We start from the raw sequence: 26,148 nt of genomic DNA, 5'->3' as shown, positions 1-26,148 counted from the left end.
TCCCCCTCCATTTCCAGATTCTTTTCCAGCCGCTTCGAGATTTCCCTTACCCTGGCACCAGATAGGCAACAAACCCTTCGGGACTCTCGATCCTGAATGCAAAGAATCGAATCTATCCCTCGAATTATCAAATCTCCCATAACTACCACCTTTCTACTCTGCACCTCCTCCCCTTGGACAGCTTTTTGCTCCAGCGTGCCTTGGCCAGCATTCTGGCTGTCCTTCCCACAGTCTTCTTCCTTATCCTCATAGGTATCAAGTGATTTGTACCTGTTGGACAGGACTAGTGTCTGTGGGACCTCCTCGTCTATATCCCCTCCCATCAGACTAACCACTGACTACCAGCCACACTATCGCCTCCTGTATCCTCTGAGGTGTGACTGAATTCTGGAGAATGTTTTCCTGGTTTTCCTTCCCCTTCCTTATGTGTCAGAGTGTCTGTAACTCGCAATCCAGCTCAAGGACTCTAAGCCGACATGTTCATAGATCCCTGAAGGTAGCAGGACAGGTAGTTAAGGTGGTTACGAAGGCATACGGGATACTTTCTTTTATTAGCAGAGGCATAGAATATAAGAGCAGGGAGGTAATGGTAGAACTTTATAAAACACTGGTTAGGCCACTGCTGGATTAATGTGTACAGTTCTGGTCACCAAATTACAGGAAGGATGTGATTGCACCAGAGAGGGTACAGAGGAGATTTACGAGGATGTTGCAGGACTGTGGAATTTTAGCTGTGAGGAAAGATTGGATAGGTTGGGGTTGTTTTCTTTGGATCAGAGGATGCTGAGGGGGGATTTAATTGAGGTGTACAAAATTATGAGGGGTCAACATAGAGTGGATAGGGAGGATATATTTCCCTTAACAGAGAGGTCAATAACCTGAGGCCATAGATTGAAAGTGATTAGTGGAAGGATTAGAGGGGAGCTGAGGAAAACATTTTTCACCAAGAGGGTGATGGGGGTCTGGAACTCACTGCCTGAGAGGGTGGAAGAGGCAGAAACCCTCAACTCATTTAAAAAGTACTTGGATGTGAACTGGAAGTGCCGTAATCTGCAGGGCTACTGACCAAGTGCTGGAACTTGGGATTAGGCTGGGTGTCTCATTTTCGGTCGGCGCGGACACGATGGGCCGAATGGCCTCCTTCTGTGCGGTAAATTTTCTATGATTCTATGATAATGCAGATAAGGCAATCTGCTACACTCTTGAGGACCACAAACAGCCGCAGCGCCTTTTTTACCCGCAGTTCTCGTTGTGCATTCGTCAACAACTCCATTCTCATCGTATTATGTGTCTCCTGGAAAGGTAGAAGGCGAACTAGATGGAACTTGGTCTTCTTTGCGTCTAGCAAATCCTGTGTTCGTATAATTATGGTTTTGGGGCCGTGCTCAGTGAGCGGAGAACAATCGGTCGGGACAATACGTCTTCCCATTTCCGAGAGTGCACAAGATCCAAACCATTGCCAGGAGGGTTACTGGTCTCACTTTATTAAACTGTTAAACTTGATATCCAACAACAGACAGATCTCGGACTCTCTGTCTCCCCTCTCAATGTGAAGATACTCGAGGGGCCTCGGGGCTGGTGGGAATTTACCAGGCCTGAGTCAGCACCGACAAGAGACCTGGAAACTAATTAATAACAGATTGCAACCCTGAATTAAGCAATCGTAATTTCACATTGGTAAATGATCTTAGTGTGAGTGACTGTTTATCTGAGAGGTCAGGCAGGGTGTGACATGGGCGAGAAGAGTTTCGGATGGAATATAAGGTCCAATCATGATGGATTTTAGAATTTTCATTATTTAAATAATTTAGCAATTAACCACAGTGGATATTTCACCCCATTCTTTAACTCCTCTCTGAATTTACTCTGGGTCCCTGCATAAATAAATGGGTTGATGCAGGAACTCAAAAGCTGAAGCATGAATCCGCTTTCCTCCAGAATAAAGTTTGATTCATCGAAATTAGAACCTGAGAAATAACTAACGTTAGCAATTAGGACATAGAGGAAAGTTATGAGAAACAACAACCATAACAGGATGAGACTGCCCGAAATACAGAAGAGCAAAACAATGGATTTTCTCCGGCTCTCCATCTCTGGGTCACTCTGATTCTCAACTTTGCTGAGGACCTGGAGTCTTCTGCGGATTCTAATGGCCGCTAAAATGTGCCTGACGGTCAGAGCATTGAGCAATAAAATCAGAATGAATGGGAGGCAAGGGGTTAAAATGCGGTGAATCCAGTCAAATGTGGCCCATGCGGGTGAGGTATAAAATATTAACTTTATCTTGCAGAACCAGGGTATGTTGTTAATTGTATACAAAGGTTCATATATAAAATACCAGAAAGTATTTTTTAAACAGCTCAGGACACAGACCGTTCCAATAACAACAGCCGCCGTTTTCTCGGTGCAATATGTTGTTTTCAGCTCCTGACAACAAATGGCTACAAATCGATCAAAGGTGAACACGACCGTTACCCAGACAGAACCGTCTCTAATTGCATAAATTAACACAAAACTGAGACTACAGACCGGGGTGATGGACAGGAAACTGAATGGGAAATAAATACCCACAATCCGGTTTAATATCACAGCCGTTGATAATGACCAGGAGATCCGTCACCGCCATGGACACCAGGTAGTAAGTAATACATCTGGAGAGACTGCACCTTCCTCGGGACAGGATCACAATCACTGCCAAGTTAACTGGAAGAGAAAAAAGGGGAGGAAATGTCTGTGTGCGAGCGAGAACAGGAAGATTAGTGATCCGACTCCCAGCAAAATCATACGTTTGACAGAATTAGGTGTGAAATTTACAGCGTTGACACTTGATCCTGAGATGAAATCGATCCCATACCCTTTGGATACCCATTTCTCTGTTTAAAATAATCATCCGGATTAAAAATGAGACAGGCCAAAGACATCGGCATGTGAATTAATATAAAAACACAATGGGAACAAGAAACCCATTGAAACCAACGTGGGAACGTGAAATAGGCAAGAAAAGGAACAGGTCTTAAAGAATCAGTAAAATGGTTAATAATAAATGCGAAGATTAGGTGACGGGAAAGCGCATGTATTACAGAAGATATTTCAGAGAATAAATCATAAAACACTCGACAACAAAACTGGAAACACGAAAGAAAGAACAAAAATTTGCATTTAAAACCGATGTTGTCCCATTGGCGACCCAATCACTCTCATCGATGAATTACTGTCAAATCATTCACTGTTGGAAAATTCAACAGTCAGCTTGTCCAAAAAGATTCCCAAACACCGGAGGGGTGAACAGACAATTGATAATCTCTGAATTTGCGGAGGGAATGTTGGTGAGCAGACAGTGATAACTCCAAGTTCTTCTGCTAATAGTCACCTGGGATCTTCAATGACCAGCTGACCCATTGGGACTGGCAGATGATGAGGTATCATTCGGAGAAAACCCTTCCGACACGCTCCCTCGGTACTGCTCTGCGCTCTTATGATAAATTATCGGCTTTGTCCTATAGTGGATATTGAACTACAACTTTGTGACTCAGAGATGAGAGATGCCACCATTTGTACAATGTGGAGAAAAGAACGAAAACGGGAGCAGTCCTGGACATTGGCAGGTGAAACACCCGGAATCAGCAGCGGTCACTGGAGAACCGTTAGCAGCAGCTAATGTGGAAGAGCAGCGCCAGGCTGAACCAATGAATGGAGTTCATAGAATCATGGAATCATAGAAGGGTTACAGTGCGGAAGGAAGCCATTCGGCCATCGTGTTTATGCAAGAGCAATCCAGCTAGTCCCACCTGCCCGCGCTATCCCCATAGCCCTGCATTATATTTCCTTTCAAGTACGTATGCAGCTCCCTTTTGAGGGCCATGATTGAATCTGCCTCCACCACCCCCTCTGGCAGTGCATTCGCGATCCTAAACACTCAGCGTGTAAAAAAGTTTATCCTCACGTCACCTTTGGTTATTTTGCCAATCACCTTCAATTTATGTCCTCTGGCCCTTGACCGTTCCGCCAATGGGAACAGTTTATCTCCATCTACTCTGTCGAGAACCTTCATGATTTTCAACTTCTCTGTTCCGAGAAGAACAACCCAAACTTCTTCAGTCTATCCACGTAGCTGAAGTCCCTCATCCCTGGAATCATTCTAGAAAATCTTTTCTGCACCCTGCCGATGGCCTTCACATCCTTCCTAAAGTGTGGTGCCCAGAACTGGACACAATACTCCAGTTGTGGTCGAACCAGTGTTATATAAAGGTTCAGCATAACTTCCGCGCTTTTGTACTCTGTCTCTATTGATGAAGCCCAGAATCCGGTATGTTTTTTAACCAATTTCTCAACCTGCCCTGCCACCTTCAACGATTTGTGTACATATTCATCCAGATCTCTCTGTTCCTATATCACTTTTCGAATTGTGCCCTTTTGTTTTTCTTTCCTTTCTTCGTTCTTCAGACCGAAATGGTTCACTTCACATTTTTTTGCATTAAATTTCACCTGCCACGTGCCCGCCCATTCAACCAGCCTGTCTATTTACTCTTGGAGTCTATCTCAACCCTCCTTACTGGTTACTACACTTCCAAGTGTTGTGTCATCTGCAAATTTTGAAATTGCGCCCTGTACTCCCAAGTCCAAGTCATTTATATATATATCAAGAAAATCAGTGGTCCTCGTACTGACCCCTGGTGAACAACACTTTATACCTCCCTCCAGTCCGAAAAAAAAACATCCGTTCACCACTACTCTCTGTCTCCTGTTACTGAGCCAATTCTCAATTCATATATTGCCCCTTTATTCCACGGCCTTCAATCTCGATGACAAGCCTATTGTGGGGCATTTTATCAAACGCCTTTTGGAAGTCCATATACACATCAACCGCATTGCCCACTTCGACCCTCTCTGTTACCATATCAAAAACTCTATCAAGTTAGACTGATTTGCCTTTAACAAGTTAGAGACTGAGAGCAGAAAACCAGCGCTGTGCGAGTATGGGGCAAATGAAGATTCTTTAATAAAACAGCCACTTCTTACATTGCTTATATTTTTTATCAACAACTCGCTGCCTAACAATGTCCTTTCAATCAAATCAGTCATTGAATTCAGTCGGGAATATTTAACCTCAATCGACGAATCGTTTTTTGAAATTTGTCCGTGCTGTACATAGCAATCAAAACGAAGACAAATAAATTAATCATTTAATAAACCCAGTCAGTAATGAATATATCCAGTGATTAAATTCAACGAGCTGCTTCACAATTATACAGTTACGAATTTAATTGGTTGAATTATTTATAAATCCAGTCAATATCACAAATATTTAATTAAACTATCACAGATATTTGATTTAATTAATGCAGCCATAACTGTCAGTGAACGTATCCGGTATTAGTGCCGTGTGGAATGCTGGGATCAGAAGCAGATAATTTTCAACCGGATGCTGCTGTTCAACGGATCGCCAGCGGTTCCACTTCGTATTCATGTGTACAGCCCCCGAAATATCTTCCAGGCTAATTTCAAAATTACAGTGAAATTGCCCTCAGTATCAAGAATGGTCACGGTAGCCGAGGGCTATGGGCGCCCTTAGAATCGAACCCATCACCAGTCAGTTTGCAGCAGGATATAAAATAATTTCGATTCATAGCTTATAATAACGTGATAATGCCACTCACAAAGCAACAGCTGTAATCCAATATATACTCTGATATTAGAGTGTTACCATTCACTGTGCAGAACCAAGAACACAACAGAACTTTATATACGCCGTGATAACATTGTGATAATTCAACCACCTAATTGTGTCAATAACACAATAGAACGACATGTATACTATGCTAACAGTTCAATATTGGGAAAATACTGGCTTCGAACCCGATATGCTCTCCATTACCAAGACCACCGACTTACACCTCCACAACTTCGCCCATCTCCACACCTGCCTCAGATCACCTGCTGCTAAAAGCCTCATCCTCGAGCCTTTTTTACGTCTAGACTCCAATATTCCAATGTTCTCCTGGCCCACTTCCCACCTTCCACCCTCTGTAAGCTTGAGCTCATCCAAAACTCTGCTGCCCGCGTTCTAACTCGCACCAAGCCCCATTCACCCATTATCCGCTGTGCTCATTGACTTACTTTGGCTCCCGGTCTCGGAACGCCTCGATCTAAAAATTCTCATCCTTGCTTTCAAATTCCACCATGGCTTCGCCCCTCCCTATTTCTGCAAACTTCTCCAACCCTGCATTCCTCCAAATCTGGCCCCTTACACATCCCTGAATTTCATCGCTCCACCATTGGCGACCTTCAGCAGCCCAGGCCCTAAACTCTGGAATTCCCTCCGTAAACCTATCAACCTACCTCTCCTCCTTTAAATCGCTCCTTCATACCAACCTCTTTGACCAAGCTCTTGGTCATCTGTTTTAGTATATCCTTCAGTGGTTCATTGTCAAACTTTATTTTATAACACTCCTGTGAAGCAACCTTGGACATTTTACTCCGTTGAAGGTGCTATATAAATGCAAGTTGCTACTGTTGGAGTTTCGAATTCACTGAAGGTAACAGGGTCAATAACACAATACGTAGCAATACCGATATAAGCGAATAATGATACCGTTAATGGGCAGAAATTATACCGTCAAAGGGCAGAAATGATACCATTAAACGGGAGAATGATAACAATAAAGGGGAGAAATGATACAATTAAAGGGGAGAAATGATACAGTAAAGAAGAGAAATTATACCGTTAAAATGGAGAAATGATAACCGGTAAATAAGAGCAGTGATACAGTTAAACAACGATTTGCGTAACGAATAACTAATTGCAATACTTTACCTGGAACACCGATAACTGCAAGGACGGGATAGTAAAGGGCAAACACCAGACCTTTTGGTGATCCGTGCATTTCGATGAGAAACTCTGAGATGCGCTGCACGACATTCAAGTGTTGTCACATTTATACCTGTGACAGTCTCCAGGGAGACAATTAGCTATTTGATCTTCTATATTAATTGCGGTCATTGAAAACAACAGATTAGTGCAGCCGCTGCCAGGCTCGTGTTTTTGTTTTGATGGAATATCTTTCATTGGATCTGACACGGCTCTAAAATGAGATACAACAGAGGTCCCGAACACATTAGGTATCAGTTCCATGCGGTAATGGTGAGCACACTGGACACTGAATCCAGCGATCCAGAATTCAAACCTCCGTGGGAACTGTTTTGGGGGAGGTCCGCTGGTGCTATGGGGGAGGGTTTAAACTATTTTGGCATGGGGTGGGCACCAGAATGCAGCATTAGTAAAGGTGAAGCAAAGTGCGCAAAAGATTGGGAGAGAGGGATAGCACTAGATTAAGACATTGTACAGTATCAGATGGGATGGAATGAAGAGCGGATACGAGAAGGTCTAGGATAGGTGTATGTAAACCCATGAAGCTTGGTAAATAAGGCTGGTGAGCCGCAGGTGCAAATAGGGACATGGGAATATGACGTAGCGGCGGTCACGGAGACCACGCTCACAAAAGGGCAAAATTGGGTATTGAATATTGTTCGATACAAGTTGTTCAGGAAAGATAGGGAAGGAGGAAAAAAGGAGGGTCAGGGGTTGGCAGTATTGATCAAGGAGAATGTTGCAGTGCTGGAGACACAGCTGGTACTAGATTTCGGAGAATTTCAATCACTCCTCTCAGTAATTACAACCGGGAAAACGATATCTCACTCCCATCAGTCAATAAATCTCACTGCCCTCAGTTATTACATCGTACTCCACTCAATCACTATATCCCACACACATCAGTCACTACATTCCATTCCTCAAACCCGGTGCATCTTGACTCCCTTAAGTCACAACAAACTACAGCACTCAATCACGGCACACTACTCCCCTCAGTCACTGCATCCCACTACCGACAGACAATGCAACGCATTTCCCTCCGTCCGAGCACCTCTCTCCTCTCCGTCACCACGTCCCACTCCCCTCCATCGCGACATCCCTCTCCCCTCAGTATCCACATCGCACTCTCCTCAATCACTGCATCCCACTTCCATCAGTCTCCACAACCCGCTCCTCTCAGTCATTACATCTCGCACACCCCAGTCACTACATTCCACTCCCCTCAGTCACTAAATCCCACTCCTCCAATCACTACATCCCACTCCCCTCAGGCATTTCAGCTCACACCCCTCAGTAACTTCCTCCAGTTCCTCTCAGTCGTTACATTCCACTCTCCTCAATCGGTACATCCCACTCCCCTCCATCACGACATCCCACTCCCCAGTCTCCACATCACAATCCCCTCAATCACTACAGCTCACTTACTGCAGTCATTGCAATCCACTGACCCCAGTCACTGCATCCCACTCTCCTCAGTCACTGAATCCCACTCCGCTCAGTCAATGTATCTCACTACCCCCAGTCACTGCATCCCAGCCTCCTCAGTCACTGAATCCCACTCCGCTCAGTATATGCATCCCACTCCGCTCAGTCAATGCATCCCACTCCCCTCGGTCACTGCATCCCACTCTCCTCAGTCACTGAATCCCACTCCGCTCAGTCAATGTATCTCACTACCCCCAGTCACTGCATTCCAGCCTCCTCAGTCACTGAATCCCACTCCGCTCAGTATATGCATCCCACTCCGCTCAGTCAATGCATCCCTCTCCCCTCATTCTCCACATCCCACTCGCCTCAGTCACTACATCCCTGTCCCCTCAGTCACTTCAGCTCACACCCGTCAGTCACTGCCTCCGGGTGCCCAAAGTCATGACATCTCATTTCCCTCAGACACTATATCCCACGCCTCGCAGCCACTTCAACCCACTCCCCTCAGTCACTAGCCCCAGGTCCTCTCATTCACTACATCCCACTCTCCTCAGTCACAACATTCCCCTCCCCTCAGTCACTACATCCCACACACCGCAGCAACTACATTCCACACCCCTCAATCACATCAGCTCACTCTCCTCAGCCACTACCTCCAGGTCCTCTCAGTTACTACATTCCTCATCCCCCAGACATTACAACTCAGTCCCTTCAGTCACTTCATCCCACTCCCCTCAGTCACTACATCCCACTCCCCTCAGTCACAACATCCCACTCCACTCAGTCACTGCATCCCACTCCCCTCAGACACTACATCCCACTCCCCTCAGTCACTTCATCCCACTCCCCTCAGTCACTTCATCCCACTCCCCTCAGTCACTACAACTCAGTCCATTCAGTCACTTCATCCCACTCCACTCAGTCACTACATTCCACTTCCCTCAGTCACAACATCCCACTCCACTCAGTCACTACATCCCACTCCCCTCAGTCACTACATCCCACTCCACTCAGTCACTTAATCCCACTACCCTCAGTCACTTAATCCCACTCCCCTCAGTCACTACATCCCACTCCCCTCAGTCACTACATCCCACTCCACTCAGTCACTACATCACACTCACATCAGCCACTACCTCCAGGTCCTCTCAATTACTACATCCCACTTCCCTCAGACACTACAACTCACTCCCTTCAGTCACTTCATCACACTCCCCTCAGTCACAACATCCCACTCCCCTCAGTTAGTATATCGCATTCCGATCAGTCTCTATATCCCACTCCCCTCAGACACTACTTCCCACACCCTTCACATCCTGCCTCTTACTTCTCACAATTGCTAAATCCCACTCGCCGAAGTTACTGCAATCCATTCCATCCCGCGATATCACGTTCCCCTCAGTCACCACAACCCGTTCCCTTCAGTCTCTACATCCTGCTCCACTCAGTCACTACATCCTGCTCCACTCAGTCGCTACATCCTGCTCCACTCAGTCTCTACATCCTGCTCCACTCAGTCACGACATCCTGCTACACTCAGTCTCTACATCCTGCTCCACTCAGTCACTACATCCTGCTCCACTCAGTCTCTATATCCTGCTCCACTCAGTCACTACATCCTGCTCCACTCAGTCACTACATCCTGCTCCACTCAGTCACAACATCCCACTCCACTCAGTCACTTCATCCCACTCCCCTCAGTCACTTCATCCCACTCCCCTCAGTCACTGCAACTCAGTCCCTTCAGTCACTTCATCCCACTCCACTCAGTCACTACATCCCACTCCCCTCAGTCACAACATCCCACTCCACTCAGTCACTACATCCCACTCCCCTCAGTCACTACATCCCACTCCACTCAGTCACTACATCCCACTCCCCTCAGTCACTTCATCCCACTCCCCTCAGTCACTACATCCCACTCCCCTCAGTCACTACATCCCACTCCACTCAGTCACTACATCACACTCACATCAGCCACTACCTCCAGGTCCTCTCAATTACTACATCCCACTTCCCTCAGACACTACAACTCACTCCCTTCAGTCACTTCATCCCATTCCCCTCAGTTAGTATATCGCATTCCGATCAGTCACTATATCCCACTCCCCTCAGACACTACTTCCCACACCCTTCACATCCTGCCTCTTACTTCTCACAATTGCTAAATCCCACTCGCCGAAGTCACTGCAATCCATTCCATCCCGCGAAATCACGTTCCCCTCAGTCACCACAACCCGTTCCCGTCAGTCTCTACATCCTGCTCCACTCAGTCACTACATCCTGCTACACTCAGTCTCTACATCCTGCTCCACTCAGTCACTACATCCTGCTCCACTCAGTCACGACATTCGGTTGCCCTCAGTCACTACATCCTGCTCCACTCAGTCACTACATCCTGCTCCACTCAGTCACTACATCCTGCTCCACTCAGTCTCTATATCCTGCTCCACTCAGTCTCTACATCCCACTCCCCTCAGTCTCTACATCCTGCTCCACTCTGTCACGACATTCGGTTGCCCTCAGTCACTACATCCTGCTCCACTCAGTCTCTACATCCTGCTCCACTCAGTCACTACATCCTGCTCCACTCAGTCTCTACATCCTGCTCCACTCAGTCTCTACATCCTGCTCCACTCAGTCTCTACATCCTGCTCCACTCAGTCTCTACATCCTGCTCCACTCAGTCACTACATCCTGCTCCACTCAGTCTCTACATCCTGCTCCACTCAGTCTCTACATCCTGCTCCACTCAGTCACTACATCCTGCTCCACTCAGTCACTACATCCTGCTCCACTCAGTCACTACATCCTGCTCCACTCAGTCTCTACATCCTGCTCCACTCAGTCTCTACATCCTGCTCCACTCAGTCTCTACATCCTGCTCCACTCAGTCACTACATCCTGCTCCACTCAGTCACTACATCCTGCTCCACTCTGTCACGACATTCGGTTGCCCTCAGTCACTACATCCTGCTCCACTCAGTCTCTACATCCTGCTCCACTCAGTCACTACATCCTGCTCCACTCAGTCACTACATCCCACTCCACTCAGTCACTACATCCTGCTCCACTCAGTCACGACATTCGGTTGCCCTCAGTCACTACATCCTGCTCCACATAGACACTACAACGCACTATTTTAAGTCACTACATCCCACGCCCTTCAGTCAGTACCTCCCACTAACCTCAGTCCCTACATCCAACTCTCCTCCGTCACGGAAATCTACTCCCCTCAGTCACTCCTCCCCACTCCCCTGAGCCACTAAATCCTACTCCCCTCACACACTACCTCCCACTCCCCTCAATCACTGTCCCACTCCCCTCAGTCACTACAGTCCAATCTCCACAGTCACGAAATCCCACTCCCCTCAGTCACTGCACCCCATTCCCCTCAGTCCCAACATCCCGCTCTCCTCAGTCAATATCCCACTCGCCACAGTCTTAAGATTTTATCTTCAAATCCAGTAAATGGTCGTGGTTCTTGTGACTTTTTGATGGTTTTCATCAAATGCACTTATTTCAGTGAGATGAAGTTTTTTCTTAACTGGCTTAACTTTTCATCTTCCAATTCAATACATTTTCATGGTTCTTGTCATCATTGATGGTTTTCATCAAATGCACTTATTTCAGTGAGATAGAGCTTTTATGTTTAACGGCTTAAGATTTTATCTTCAAATACATTGAAATTTCGTGGTTCTTGTCACTTTTTGCTTTGTTTCAAATTATTTCCTTATGTCAGTGAGATAAAGCTTTTTTTCTTTGATGGCTCAACATTTTATCTTCAAATCCAGTAAGTTTTCGTGCTTCTTGTCACTTTTTGCCTCTTTTCATCAAATGAACTGATTCCATTGAGATAAAAGTTTTTCTTTAATGGGTGAACTTTTTATCTTCAAATTCAGTAAAATTTCGTGTTTCTTGTCACTTTTTGATGGTTTTCATCAAATTAACTTATTTCATTGAGATAAAGATTTTTTGTTGAATGGCTTACGATTTTATCTTCAAGTAGAACAAATTTTCGTGGTTTTTATCACTTTACGCTTGGTTTCAAATAATGGCTTAAAGTTTTATCTTCAAATTTCGTAAAGTTTCGTGGTTCTTGTCAATTTTCGCTTGTTTTCAACAAATGCACATATTCCAGTGAGATAAAGGTTTTTTCTTTAATTGCTTAACTTATTTCAGTGAGATAGATCTTTCTTGTTCAATGACTTAAGATTTTATCTTCAAATACAAGGACTTTTCGTGGTCCTTGTCACATTTGATTGGTTTTCATCAAATAAAACTATTTCAGTGAGATAGATATTTTTTCTTTAATAGTTTAAGGTTTTATATTAAAGCATTTGGGGGAAAATTGGATAAGGATCCAATCTGGGCGCAGCGAACGGACCCTCCGCAGGCAGCACGTGAACTTCGTGCTGTCTGCTACTTACGCTGAAATCTCCGTGCAGCAAACGCAGCCCTCGCTGCTGAGAGGCTGCACGGAGAATGAGCAAGTTGGAAATGGGGCGTGGACAGCGCACGTCATCAGCTGCTTGCACTACTTCAAGGTGCAGACCCATTTCTAATGGGAGATACACAGCCAAGGAGGAGAAGGGAGAATGGCATCACGAGCAGCTGCACCAGAAAGATAGCGGGCACCAAGTTTCTCGGATGATGCTCTGGAGGCCCTGGTGGAAGGTGAGAACGAGAGGAGGGCAGCCAAGTACCCGCAGGGTGACCGGAGACCGTCTAGACTACAATTGCGTCGGCATTGCAGGCCGTTGCAAAGGAAGTGAATATGAGGAATATTGAACCACAAACGTGGATGCAGTGCCGCCAGAAATTTAATGATTTGACACGAGTGGTCAAGGTGAGTGAATGCAAGTGTCAAGTGGCACATCCGACCAACTGCACCAATACTCCATGCACGACACCTCCCGGCACCAACCCACTCAACAACAAACACTACCATCCATACGCAATTCTGTGTCTCACCCGCAAATAATACAAAACTTGCAGGCCAAAGAACCACGACTCAAATCGCACAAACATGACAGGCATATCAACCAAACACCTTGCAGGACATTCACTGACACACTGTCCTCTCTCTTGCAGGAGAAGGTGGCGTATAACACCCGCCAGCAGGAGGGACCTGAGGCTGGACGGGCACGTCTACACTTCCGCACCCCTCTGGAGGAGACAGTGTTTCGGATCATTGGGCGGGGCCTCCTACTCAGTGCCCGGCGACTACTCGTCCTCGGTCTCCTCGCAGCTTGACCTGCGAGGCGTGGCCTTTCTGCATGCTCACAGCCATGCTCAATGTCCAACGGGAGCCCGAGCAGACCGCACATGGTTGGCAGGAATGTTGTTCCACCAGGGTTGTAATTATCCGACCTGTAAAGCAATACCTGCCAAAGCCTTCTGAAAAGTAACATAGCAACTCTCACTAAGAATAGGGAGCTTCAAAAAACACTTCCCACTCCTCCCCCAGCCAGAAGCAATAATCCAGCAAGTAACCAGCAACACTTGCATGACCCTTTAAATAGAGCTCCTGAGGGGTCTATCAGGCACTGGAAGAAACGGTCAGACGGTCGGGGATAAGACTGTGCATTGAGTTGAGCGCTAAAGTCCAAAATTGTGTGTATCACTTGAAATCAGCTTTGCACACTGATTGAAACCGTTTTCTCCCAACTTTACATGCTTCCAGCGTTCGGGGTTAGCGCATGCGCTAAGTTCGATACCACGATTACTAGTGAAGTATAGAAAGTACAGAGATGACGTATTGGACATGAAGAATTGGACACAATACTCTAAGCTGCGGCCTAACCAGTGTTTTAGGAAAGTTTAGCATAATTTCCTTGCTTCTGTACTCTATGCCTCTATTAATAAAACCAAGATTCTGTATGCTTCTTTAACAGTCTTCTCAACTTGCCCTGCCACCTTCAAAGATTTCACTACGTTCAACTCCAAGTCGCTCTGTACCCACAATCCCTTTGAAATTGTACCATTTGGCTTATATTGCCTCTCCTCGTTCTTCCTACCAAGATGTATCATTTCACACTTCTCTGCGTTAAATTTCATCTGCCATGTGTCTGCCCATTTCGCCAGACTGTTTATGTCCTCCTGAAGTCTCTTACTGTCCTCCACATTATTTACTACATTTCCGAGATTCGGCTCATTTCAACTTTGAAATTATTACCACCCGTACCCATATCCAGGTCATTAATATATATCAGAAAGCGCAGTGGTCCGAATACTGAGCCCTGGGGAACACCTCTGTATATTTCCCTCAAGTCTGAAAAACAACCATTAACCCTACTCTTTGCTTTCTGCCCCCTAGCCAATTTTGTATCCACGCTGCCACTGACCCTTTAATCCCTTGGACTTAAATTTTGCCAACATGCCTATTATGTGGCACTTTATCAAATGTCTGTTGCAAGTCCATATTCACAACATCAAACGTACTACACTTATCAACACTCTCCATGCAGACACCAAGAGAAGAGAGCTATAGATTTCCACTACCATTTGTTTGAGAAAAAGCTTGCTGATTTAAATCCAAAATGTTGTAAAAAAATTGGTAAGATCTCGGAGAAGTGTTCGAATTGGGGAGGAGAAGTGAGGTTGATGAGAAGGGAACAGATTGATGAGAAAAGATCAGCTTGAGGAGAAGGGGAGCGGATTGAGGAGAAGGGGAGCGGATTGAGGAGAAGGGGAGCGGATTGAGGAGAAGGGGAGCGGATTGAGGAGAAGGGGTCGGATTGAGGAGAAGGGGTCGGATTGAGGAGAAGGGGTCGGATTGAGGAGAAGGGGTCGGATTGAGGAGAAAGGGTCGGATTGAGGAGAAGGGATCGGATTGAGGAGAAGGGATCGGATTGAGGAGAAGGGATCGGATTGAGGAGAAGGGTTCAGAAAGGATAGAAGGCGTCAGATTGGGAGAATGGGTCAGATTGGGGAGAAGTCACAGTTTAAGGAGAATTGGTCAGATTTGTAAGAAGGGATGAGATTGAGGAGAAGTCGTCAGATTGAGGAGAAGTCGTCAGATTGAGGAGAAGTCGTCAGATTGAGGAGAAGTCGTCAGATTGAGGAGAAGTCGTCAGATTGAGGAGAAGTCGTCAGATTGAGGAGAAGTCGTCAGATTGAGAGGAAGTCGTCAGATTGAGAGGAAGTCGTCAGATTAAGGAGAAGGCACGGATTGAGGAGAAGGCACGGATTGAGGAGAAGGCACGGATTGAGGAGAAGGCACGGATTGAGGAGAAGGCACGGATTGAGGAGAAGGGGTCAGATTTAGGAGAAGTCGTCAGATTGAGGAAAAGGCACAGATTGTGGAGAAGGGGTCAGATTGAGGAGAAGGGGTCAGATTGAGGAGAATGAGGTAGAGTTGGTGGAAGAGATCATTTAAGGAGAAGGGGTCTGATTGTGGAGAAGACGTCAGATTGAGGAGAAGGGTGCAGTTGAGGAGAATGGTTCAGATTGGCGATCAGGGATCAGATTCACGAGAATAGGTTCAGAATTGGGAGAAAGGGTCAGATTGAGGAGAAGGGGCCAGTTTGAGGATAAAGTTCAGATTGGGATGAAGGGGTGAGGTTGAGTTTGGAGGAGACTCAGAGAGTTAGATGGCGGTTGTTGAGCGGTATGTTTGCGATGCAATGGCCTGAGAAAACACTGATTATAAAACACTGATGAGGCCTCAGCTGGAGTATGGTGTTTAATTCTGGGCACCACGCTTTAGGAAGGATGTCAAGGCTTCAGAGAGGGTGAAGAAGCGATTCGCTGGACTGATGCCAGGGATGAGGGTCTTCAGTTATGTGGAGAGACTGGAGAAGCTGGAATGGTTCGCTTTAGAACAGACAAGGTTCAGGGAGATTTGATAGAGGTTTTGACAGAGTAATTAAAGATAAACTGTTCCCGCATATATTGATCATTTTTTTGAGGCAGAAGGAAAGAATTTTGTGAAATGCTTCTATTTTATGGTAATGTATGTGGGAATTGAGAAACTTGATTTAAAACTGTTGTTTAGACAGGGACTTGAATTCTGGATTCTCACGTTAAAAAGCTGATGTTTTACCTATTGAGCTATCCGGGCTCTTACGTTGGTTGAACACACTACGACCTTCACTGGCTGACATGAAAGATTACATAGAAACATAGAAAATAGGAGCAGGAGGAGGCCATTCGGCCCTTCGAGCTTGCTTCGCAATTCAATAGGATCATGGCAGATCCTCTATCTCAATACCATATTCCCGCTCTCTCCCCATACCTCTTGATGCCATTTGTTTCTAGAAATCCATCCAGCTCCTACTTAAATATATTTAGTGACTTGGCCTCCACAGCCTTCTGTGGTAGAGAACTCCACAGGTTCACCACTCTCTGAGGGAAGAAATTTGTCCTCATCTCAGTCCAGAATGTCCTACCCCGTATCCTGGGACTGTGACCACTCGTTCTGGACACCACAGCCAGGGGCAACATCCTCCCTGCATCCAGTCTGTCTAGCCCTGTCAGAATTTTATACGTTTCAATGAGATCCCCTCTCATTCATCTAAACTCGAGTGAATACAGGCCGAGTCGACCCAATCTCTCCTCAGATGACAATCCTGTCATCCAAGGAATCGGTCTGGTGAACTTTCGCTGCACTCCCTCTATGGCAAGTATATCCTTTCTTAGGTAAGACCAAAACTGCACACAATACCCCAGGCGTGGTCTCACCATGGCCCTGTATAACTGCAGTAAGACATCCCTGCTCCTGTACTCAAATCTTCTTGCAATGAAGGCCAACATACCATTTGCCTTCCTAACTGTTTGCTGCACATGAATGTTTGCTTTCAGTGACTGGATTACAAGGACACCTAGGTCCATTTGTGCAACAATATTTCCCAATCTATCACGATTTAATGAATACTCTGCCTTTCTGTTTTTCCTTCCGAAGTGGATAACTTCACATTTATCCACATTATACTGCATCTGCCATGTATTTGTGTACTCACTCAACCTGTCCAAATCTCCCTGAAGCCTCTTTGCATCCTTCTCACTACTCACGATCCCACCTAGTTTTGCGTCATCAGCAAACTTGGAAATATTACATTTGGTTCCCTCATCCAAATCATTGATATATATTGTGAATAGCTGGGGCCCAAGCACCAATCCATCCGGTACCCCACCAGTTAATGCCTGCCACCCCGAAAAATGCATATTTATGCCTATTCCCTGTTTCCAGTCTGTTACCCAATTTTGAATCCATGCTGTATATTACCCCCAATCTCATGTGCTTTGATTTGGCACAGCAACCTCATATGTGTGACGTTATCTGAAAATCCAAATAAACCACGTCTACTGGTTCTCCCTTATTTATTCTTCCAGTTCCCTCCTCAAATCATCCAGGTTTGTCGAACATGATTGTTCATTCGTAAATCCATGTTTACTTTGTCTAATCCCGCTGATATTTTCTAAATGTCCTGTCATCACATCCTTTATATTAGACTTTAGCATTTTCCCTGCTACTGATGTTCGGGTAACCGGTCTGTAGTTCCCTGTTTTCTCCCTCCCTCCTTTTTTAAATAGTGGGGTTACATTTCCCACCCTCCAATCTGCAGGAACTGTTCCATAATATATAGAATTTAGGAAGATGACAAATAATGCATCCACTATTTCCATCGCTACATCTTTTAGTACTCCAGGATGCAGATTTTCAGGCCCCGGGGATTTATCGGCGTTCAGTCCCATTAATTTCTCCAGCACTATTTTATTACTAATTCAAATTTCCTTTAATTCCTCCTTCTCACATGACCCTCGGCTCGACCAGTCCCATTGGAACAGTATCTATACAGGGGTCAACCAGTGCCATCGTGTCTGTACCTAAATAGTTTTCGACCAGTCACATAGGGATTGTACCTGTACTGGGGTCAAACAGTCCCATAGCGAATGGAAATTCTGGGGTCGACCAATCATATATTAACTGTACCTATACTGGGCTCGAGCAGTCCCATAGGAACTGGAACTACACCGGGGTCGAGCAGTCCAATCGGAACTGGACGTATACTGGTGTCGACCAGCCCCACAGTAACAGAAACTCTACTGCGACCGACCAGTCCGAACGGAACTGGAGCTATGTTGTGGTCAACCATTCCCAAATCAAATGGAGAAAACTGGGGTTAACCAATCTCATAGCAACTGGCTTTGTAATGGGGTCGACCACTCGAATTGGAACTGGACCGATACTTGGATCGATCAGTCACATAGGAATTGGAACTCACTAGGGTCGACTAGTCCAATATGAACTGGACCTGTATTGAGAACGACCAGTCGCATCGGAAATGGACCTATACTGGGCCTCGCCCACCATATTTTGCATTTCCTCCTGCAATAATCCTGCCTGTACAGCGCATTTCTCTCGAATACCAAGGCTGACTGCCTCCCACGGGCTTCACTTCACAAATACTCCCCCTCCCCCCAACAACACACTCTTTAACAGTGGCGTCGGATGTGACAAGTGATGATCTCCATTGACATGTACTGGAGCATCAACTTTTCACCATATCAATTAATGACTTGGATCACGCAATAGAGAGTTGTATATCCAAGTTTGAAGATGACACAAAGTTAGGAAGGACAGTAAGTAGTGCAAATGGGAACAGAACGTTACAATGGGACGTAGACAGATTATGTGAGTGGGTAAACTATAGCAAACGAAGTTAATTGTGGGCAGTATGAAGCCATCCACTTTGGAAACAAGAAAGATAATTCGAAGTATTTTCTAAATGTTGTGAAAGTGGGAGCATTGGAATATGAGGAGGCCTTCCTGCCACATGAGCCTGTTCTGCCATTCAATTAGATCATTGGCTGACCTGTATCTCACATCCATCTACGAGCTTTAAATAACCCTGAATATAATTATCGAACAAAAATCTATCAATTGCAGTTTTGAAATTTTCAATTGACCCTGAACCTTAACAGCTTTTTAGGGGACAGAGTTCCAGATTTCCGCTATCCATTATGTGTAGAAGTGCTTCCTGACATCACTCCTGAACATTCTCGCTTAAGGTTATGCCCCCTTGTTCTGGACTACCCAACCAGAGGGAAGAGTTTTTTTCGTCCCTATCAAATGCTCTAATCATATTCAACACATCAACCAAACCTGTCCTTAATCTTCTATTCTCAGGTAAATACAAGCCTAGTCTATGCAACGTATCCTCATAATTCAACCCTTTCAGACCTGGTCACATTCTGATGAAGCTGTGCTGCACCCCCTCCAAGGCCAATATATCCTTTGTGAGGTGCGGAGACCAGAACTGAAAGCAGTATTATAGATACGAGAAGCTAAGAATTGTAGGGGAGCAAAGACATCCATCGGTACCAATCTCATGACCACTGCATGCCATGGGTTGTATTAGTGGTTTTCATAGTATGTTTTCACCTCAGGACGCCCCAAAGGACTTCACAGCCAATTGCGTAGTTATAGAAGTGTCGTCACTGTTCTAATGTAGCAAACGCCTGAATCAACTTTTGCACAGCAAGATCCCACATAGAGCAATGTGCTAAATGACCAGATTCTCTGTTTTAGTAATGTTCGTTTCGGGATAAATATTGGCCAAGATAACGGGGAAACTATTCTGCTCTTTGAAATATTGTCATGGGACCTTTTTCTGTCCACGTGAGAGGGCAGATTAATATATTATCCAAAAGACGGCACCTCCGACCATGCAGCACTCCCTCATTAGTGCACTCAAGTGTCAGCTTATGTGATGTGCTCAAGTCTCTGGAGAGGGACTTGACTCCGATGCGAGAGTGCCCCCAACTGAGCCACAACTAACAAAGTAAATTTGATAGCTTGTAAGGTGCATCTTTTCAATGTGTCCAATTCTAAGCACCACATATTAGGAAGGAGTTCTAGGCCTTGGAGAGCGTGCAGAGGAGATTTACTAGAATGACACGAGGGATGAGGGACTTCAGTCACGTGGAGAAACTAGAGAAGCTGGGTTGTTCTCTTCAGAACAAAGAAGGTTAAAATTATGAAGGGATTTGACAGAGTAAATAAGGAGAAACTGTTTCCACTGGCTACAGTGTCGGTAACCAGAGGACACAGATTTAAGATAATTGGCAAAAGAACCACAGGTGAGATGAGTTTTATTTTGCACAGCGAGTTGTTCTGATCTGGAATTCACTGCCTGAAAGGTCGGTGGAAGCAGATTCATTGGTAACTTTCAAAGGGAATTGGAAAAATATTTGAAAGGAGAAAACATTGCAGGGTTTGGGGAAAGGTTAGGTGAGTGGGAGCACGCTGGGCCGAATGGCCTCCTTCTGTGCTGTATCATTCCATAATTTTACGATAAAGGTGCAACTGAGTACAGCGATACAGAGGGAGAACAACAAAGGGCGATAGGTAAAAATGTGATTGAGTACAGTGATAGAGGGAGATACCAAAAAAAATACACATAATTTACACCACAGAAACAGGCCATTCGACTCAACTGGTCTATGCTGGTATTTATATTCCACTCGAGCCTCCTCTCAACTCACTTAATCTCACCCTAACGATTTGGCCGTCTATTCCTTTCTCCCTCATGTTGTTATCTGACTTCACCTGAAATGCATCTCTGTTATTCGCCTCAACTGCTCCATGTGGTAGCCAGTTCCACGTTCTCACCACTCTACGGGTAAAGAAGCTTCTCATAAATTCCATTTTCGATCTCTTAATGATGTTATTTATGGCCTCAAGTTTTGGATTCGCCAACAAGTGGAAACATCTTTTCTACGTTTACTCTATCATATCCCTTCTCCTGAGGGAGACACATAAAGATGTGACAATGTACAGTGTGTGATACAGAGAGAAACCAACAGTACGAGATAGATGAAAGTGTGACTGAGTACAGTGAGACAGAGAGACACCAGCAGAAGGAGACAGAAAAACGTGTGACTGAGTACAGTTTATAAAGATAGACACCAACAGAGGGAGATAGATGAAAGTGTGAATTTGTGCTATGATACAGAATGACAACAGCAGAGGGAGATAGATAAAGTTGAAACTGAGTACAGTGACGCAGAGAGACACCAACATAGGGAGTTGGATAAAGGTGAGACTGAGTACAGTGTATCAGGGAGACACAAACAGAGGGAGATCAATAAAGGTTAGACTGAGTCCACTGACTCAGGGAGACACCAACAGAGGGAGATAGATAAAGGTGAAGCTGAGTGCAATGACTCATACAGGGAGACACTAATAGCGGGAGATAGATAACGGTGTAACTGACGACTGTGAACAATACAGAACCTGTATTTACAGTCGATGAAGAGGATTGAATGCTGGACACCACAAGGGAAAGGATTTTCAATGAGGGACGGGGACTCACCATAATTAACGTAAGCAAATTTACAGTAATTTCGAAAATAATGGCACTAAAGAGTGACAAATCCCCAGGACCGGAAGATTTCCATCACAGGGTTGTAAAGTCCGCAGGTGAGAACATTGCAGATTCCCGAACTAAAATCTTCCAAACATCTGTCAAGTCCAGAACCGTTCCTTTAACGTGGAAAATTGCCTCTCCTCGTTTTTCCTACCGAAATGTATCACTTCGCATTATTCTGCTATAACTTTCCACCGCCACGAGTCCGCCCATGCCACCAGCCTATCCATATCCTCTTGAAGTTTATCACTCTCCTCACTGTTTGCTGCCCTTCCAAGTGTTGAGTCATCTGCAAATTTTGTAATTGAGCCCTGTGCACGCAAGTCCAAGTCATTACTATATATCAAGAAAAGCAGTGGTTCCAGCGCTGAAATGGAAACATAGAAACATATAAAATAGGAGCAGGAGTACGCCATTCGGCCATTGGAGGCTGCTCCGCTATTCAGGATTATCATGGCTGATCCTTTATCTCAAGACCATATTCCCGTTCCCTCCCCAAACACCTTCATGCCTTTTGCGTCGAAAAATCTATCTCGATCCTTCTTAAATATATTCAGTGACTTGGCCTCCGCAGCCTTCTGTGGTAGCGAATTCCACAGGTTCACCACCCTCTAAGAGAAGAAATTTCTCCTCATCTCATTCCTAAATGTCCTACCCCGTACCCTGAGACTGTGACCACTCGTTCTGGACAACCCAGCCAGTGGAAACATCCTCCCTGCATCCAGTCTGTCTAGCCCTGTCGGAATTTGTTATGTTTCAATGAGATCCCCTCTCGTTCTTCTGAACTCGAGTGAATACAAGCCGAGTCGACCCAATCTCTCTTCATACGACAGTCCTGCCATCCCAGGAATCAGTCTGGTGAATCATCGTTGCACTCATTGTATGGCAATTATATCCTTTCTTAGGTAAGAAGACTAAAACTGCACACAATACTCCATGTGTTGTCTCACCATGGCCTTGTATAACTGTATTAGGACATCCTTTTTCCTGACCTCAAATCATCTAGCAGTGAAGGCCAACATACTATTTGCCTTCCTAACTGCTTGCTGCACCTGCATGTTTGCTTTCAGCGACAGGTGTACAAGGACACCCAGGTCCCTTTTTGCATCAACATTCCCCCAATCTATAGCAATTTAAATAATATTCTGCCTTTCTGTTTCCTTCTGAAGTGGATAACTTCACATTTATCCTCATTATACTGCATCTGCCATGTACTTGCCCACTCATTCAAATTGTCGAAATCGCCTTGAAGCCTCTTTGCATCCTCCTCACAACTCACGATCCCACTTAGATTTGTGTCGTCAGCAAACTTGGAAATATCACTTTAGGTTCCCTCATTCAAATCATTGATATACATTGTGAACAGTTGGGGCCCAAGCACTGATGCCTGCGGTACCCCACTAGTCACTGCCTGCCAACCCGAAAAAGACCCATTTATTCCTACCCTCTGCTTCCTGTCTGTTAATCAATTTTCAATCCATGCCATTATATTATTCCCAATCCCATGTGCTTTAATTTTGCACACTAACCTCTCATGTGGGATTTTATCAAAAGCCTTCTGAAAATCCAAATAAACCACATTCACTGGTTCTCCCTTATCTATTCTACCAGTTACATGCTCAAAAAACTTCAGTAGATTTGTCAAACATGATTTCACTTTCATTATTCCAAATTGACTTTGTCCAATCCCGCTGATATTTTCCAAGTGTCATTTTGTCACATCCTTCATAACAGACTCGAACATTTTCCCTACGATTGATGTTAGGCTAACCGATATATAGATCCCTGATTTCTCTCTCCCTCCTTTTTTAAATAGTTGGGTTACACTACTGGTGACCCCAAGGGAACACCACTGTACACCTCCCTCCAGTCCGAAAAGCACCCGTTCACCACAATTCTCTGTATCCTACCCCTTAGCCAATTCTGCATCCATGTTGCTGCTGCCCCCTTTATTCCATAGGCCACATTCTTGATGCTAAGCCTACCGTGCGGCACTTTATGAAAATCGTTTTGAAAGTCCATATGCACCACATCAACTGCATTGCCCTCATCAACTCTCTCTGTTACCTCATTAAAAAAACTATATCCGGGAGGTCAATGTTGGGAAGTGTACATGCATTGACTTTGGATCCAAGTAAGATAGATCAGAGTATTTTCTCAGTGACGAGAAGTTAGGAACTGTGGAGGAGCAGAGGGATTTAGGGAATAAAGTACAGAAATCACTAAAAGCTCGTGGTCATGTACAAAAAGTAATTAAAAGGAACATGGAATGTTGACATTTATCTGAAGGGGGCTGCAATATATAAGGACGGAAGTTATGTTACAGCTGTACAGGGCTGTGGTTAGAACCCCACCTGGAGTAATTGTGTTCAGTTCTGGGCACCGGACCTCAAGAAGGACATATTGGCCTTGAAGGGGTCGCAGAGCAGACTCATCAGAACAATACAGGGGCTAAAAGGGTTAAATTACGAGGAGAGTTTGCACAGACGAAGGTTTGTATTCTATCGAGTATCGAAGATTAAGGGCTGATCTAATCGAGGTGTTTAAGATGATTAAAGGATTCGATAGGGTAGTTCGAGAGAAACTATTTCCTCTGGTGAGGAATCCAGAAAAAGGGCATAAGTTACAATTCGAACAAGGCCATTCAGGGCTGATGTCACGAAGCACTTCTTCACAATGCTATTGAGGCTGGGGGTCCATTGAAAATTTCAAAACTGACCTTGATAGATTTTTGTTAAGCCAGGACATTAAACGTCACGGAAACAAAGCTGGGAAATGGAGTCAAGCTGAAGATCAGCTTCGATCTATTTGGATGGCGGCACAGGTTGAATCGTTGAATGGCCTCCTCCTGTTCCTATATTCCTAGAATAAGAAGAGGCGGTGAGATTAAGGTGATGGTGTCACAATGAGGATCAGGGGTCAGATTGTGGAGAAGGGAACTAAATTGGACAGCTCTTTCAAAGAGCCGGCACAGGCACGACGGGCCAAATGTTTTCCTTCTGTGCAGTTAGATTCTAAGATTCTATGATTCCATGCATCAAATGGGTCAGATTGAGGAGAAGGGTTTCAGATTACGAGAAGTGGTGAAATTGAGGAGAATGGATGCGATCGAGGAGAAGGGATCAGATTGAGGAGAACTGGACAGATGGAGGAGAACGGGTCAGAATGAGGTTGGCGGAGACTTGGGCAGATTGACGGCGCGTGGTGTGCGGCATGTTTGACAGGAACATAGGAACAGGATTAGGCCATTTCTCCCCTCGAAACTGTTTCGTCATTCGTCATTCAATGAGATCATGGCTCATCTGGATTGAGAAGGGGTGTTGATCTGTCGCAATTTTCTGACAGGGCGTGTGTTCACAGGGCAGCTGGAAGTGTATCGTGAAGGGAATGCAATTGCCTTCCATCGAAAGGTCGCTGGACGGCTAGCGTTCCAGAGCCCCGATTATTCAGTCCGTAGTGTATTAGACTTTTAATCTGACGGTCCAGGGTTCACATCCTTCTTCAGGCGCTGCTTTTCTCAATGAAAACACCAATCTCTTTCCAACTTAAACTACCACTTTTAGAAAATCACTTCTAACTAAAAAAATCTCAGGTATTGTGGCAAATGTTTAAAATATATTGATACATATTTTTTAGACGGCAGGCAAGATCAAAGTAAATTGTTTGTGTTTCATGGGGCTGGAAAAATTCGTGAAAATTGAGAACCTTGATTTGAAAGCAACTATCGGACAAGCATTTAAAATCTGGAGCCTCAGATTAAAAGTATGAAGCTTTTCCGACTGAGCTCTCGTTCTGTTTCGGACAGCGGCCTCCACTGGCTGACATGGAACATTCCCTTTCCCATTCTTCATTTCCTTCTGCAGTAATTCCGCCTGTGCAGTTCATTTATCTCCCACTCCCCACACTCCCTGCCTGCCATAGGCCTCACTTCAAAAATACTCTTCCTCCCACCAACTTCAAGCTCTTTAACATCGGCACAATCCAAAACACAGCGGACAATAAAGGCTCAAGGTTCCATTTAGAAACTATTCAAACCGCTTCGGTAAAGTGTGATCTCGGGGAAGCAGTTCGAAAGGCAAATGGTATTTTGGCCTTCGTTGCAAGAGGATTTGAGTAGAGGAGTTATGTTAGAGTAGGGTCAACACCAGTAATGTTAGAGTAGAATCACCACCAGTGATGTTAGAGTAGGATCACCACCTGTAATGTTAGAGTAGGATCACCACCAGTAATGTTAGAGTAGGATCACCACCAGTAATGTTAGAGTAGGGTCACCACCAGTAATGTTAGAGTAGGGTCACCACCAGTAATGTTAGAGTAGGATCACCACCAGTAATGTTAGAGTAGGGTCACCTCCAGTAATGTTAGAGTAGGATCACCGCCAGTAATGTTAGAATAGGATCACCACCAGTAATGTTAGAGTAGGATCACCACCAGTAATGTTAGAGCAGGATCACCACCAGCAATGTTAGAGTA

General features: G+C 45.1%; 1 pseudogene; it reads right to left on the bottom strand.

Moving 5' to 3' along the window:
• Positions 1-1,794: 1,794 nt before the first annotated feature.
• On the bottom strand, positions 1,795-6,884 carry LOC137315054 (probable G-protein coupled receptor 139; annotated as a pseudogene).
• Between the last annotated feature and the right edge of the window lie 19,264 nt (positions 6,885-26,148).

Source organism: Heptranchias perlo, unplaced genomic scaffold (genome assembly GCF_035084215.1).
Source record: "Heptranchias perlo isolate sHepPer1 unplaced genomic scaffold, sHepPer1.hap1 HAP1_SCAFFOLD_53, whole genome shotgun sequence".
Lineage (NCBI taxonomy): Eukaryota > Metazoa > Chordata > Chondrichthyes > Hexanchiformes > Hexanchidae > Heptranchias > Heptranchias perlo.
The sequence above is the reverse complement of the archived record's forward strand: the minus strand, read 5'-3'. Positions and strand labels throughout refer to the sequence as shown.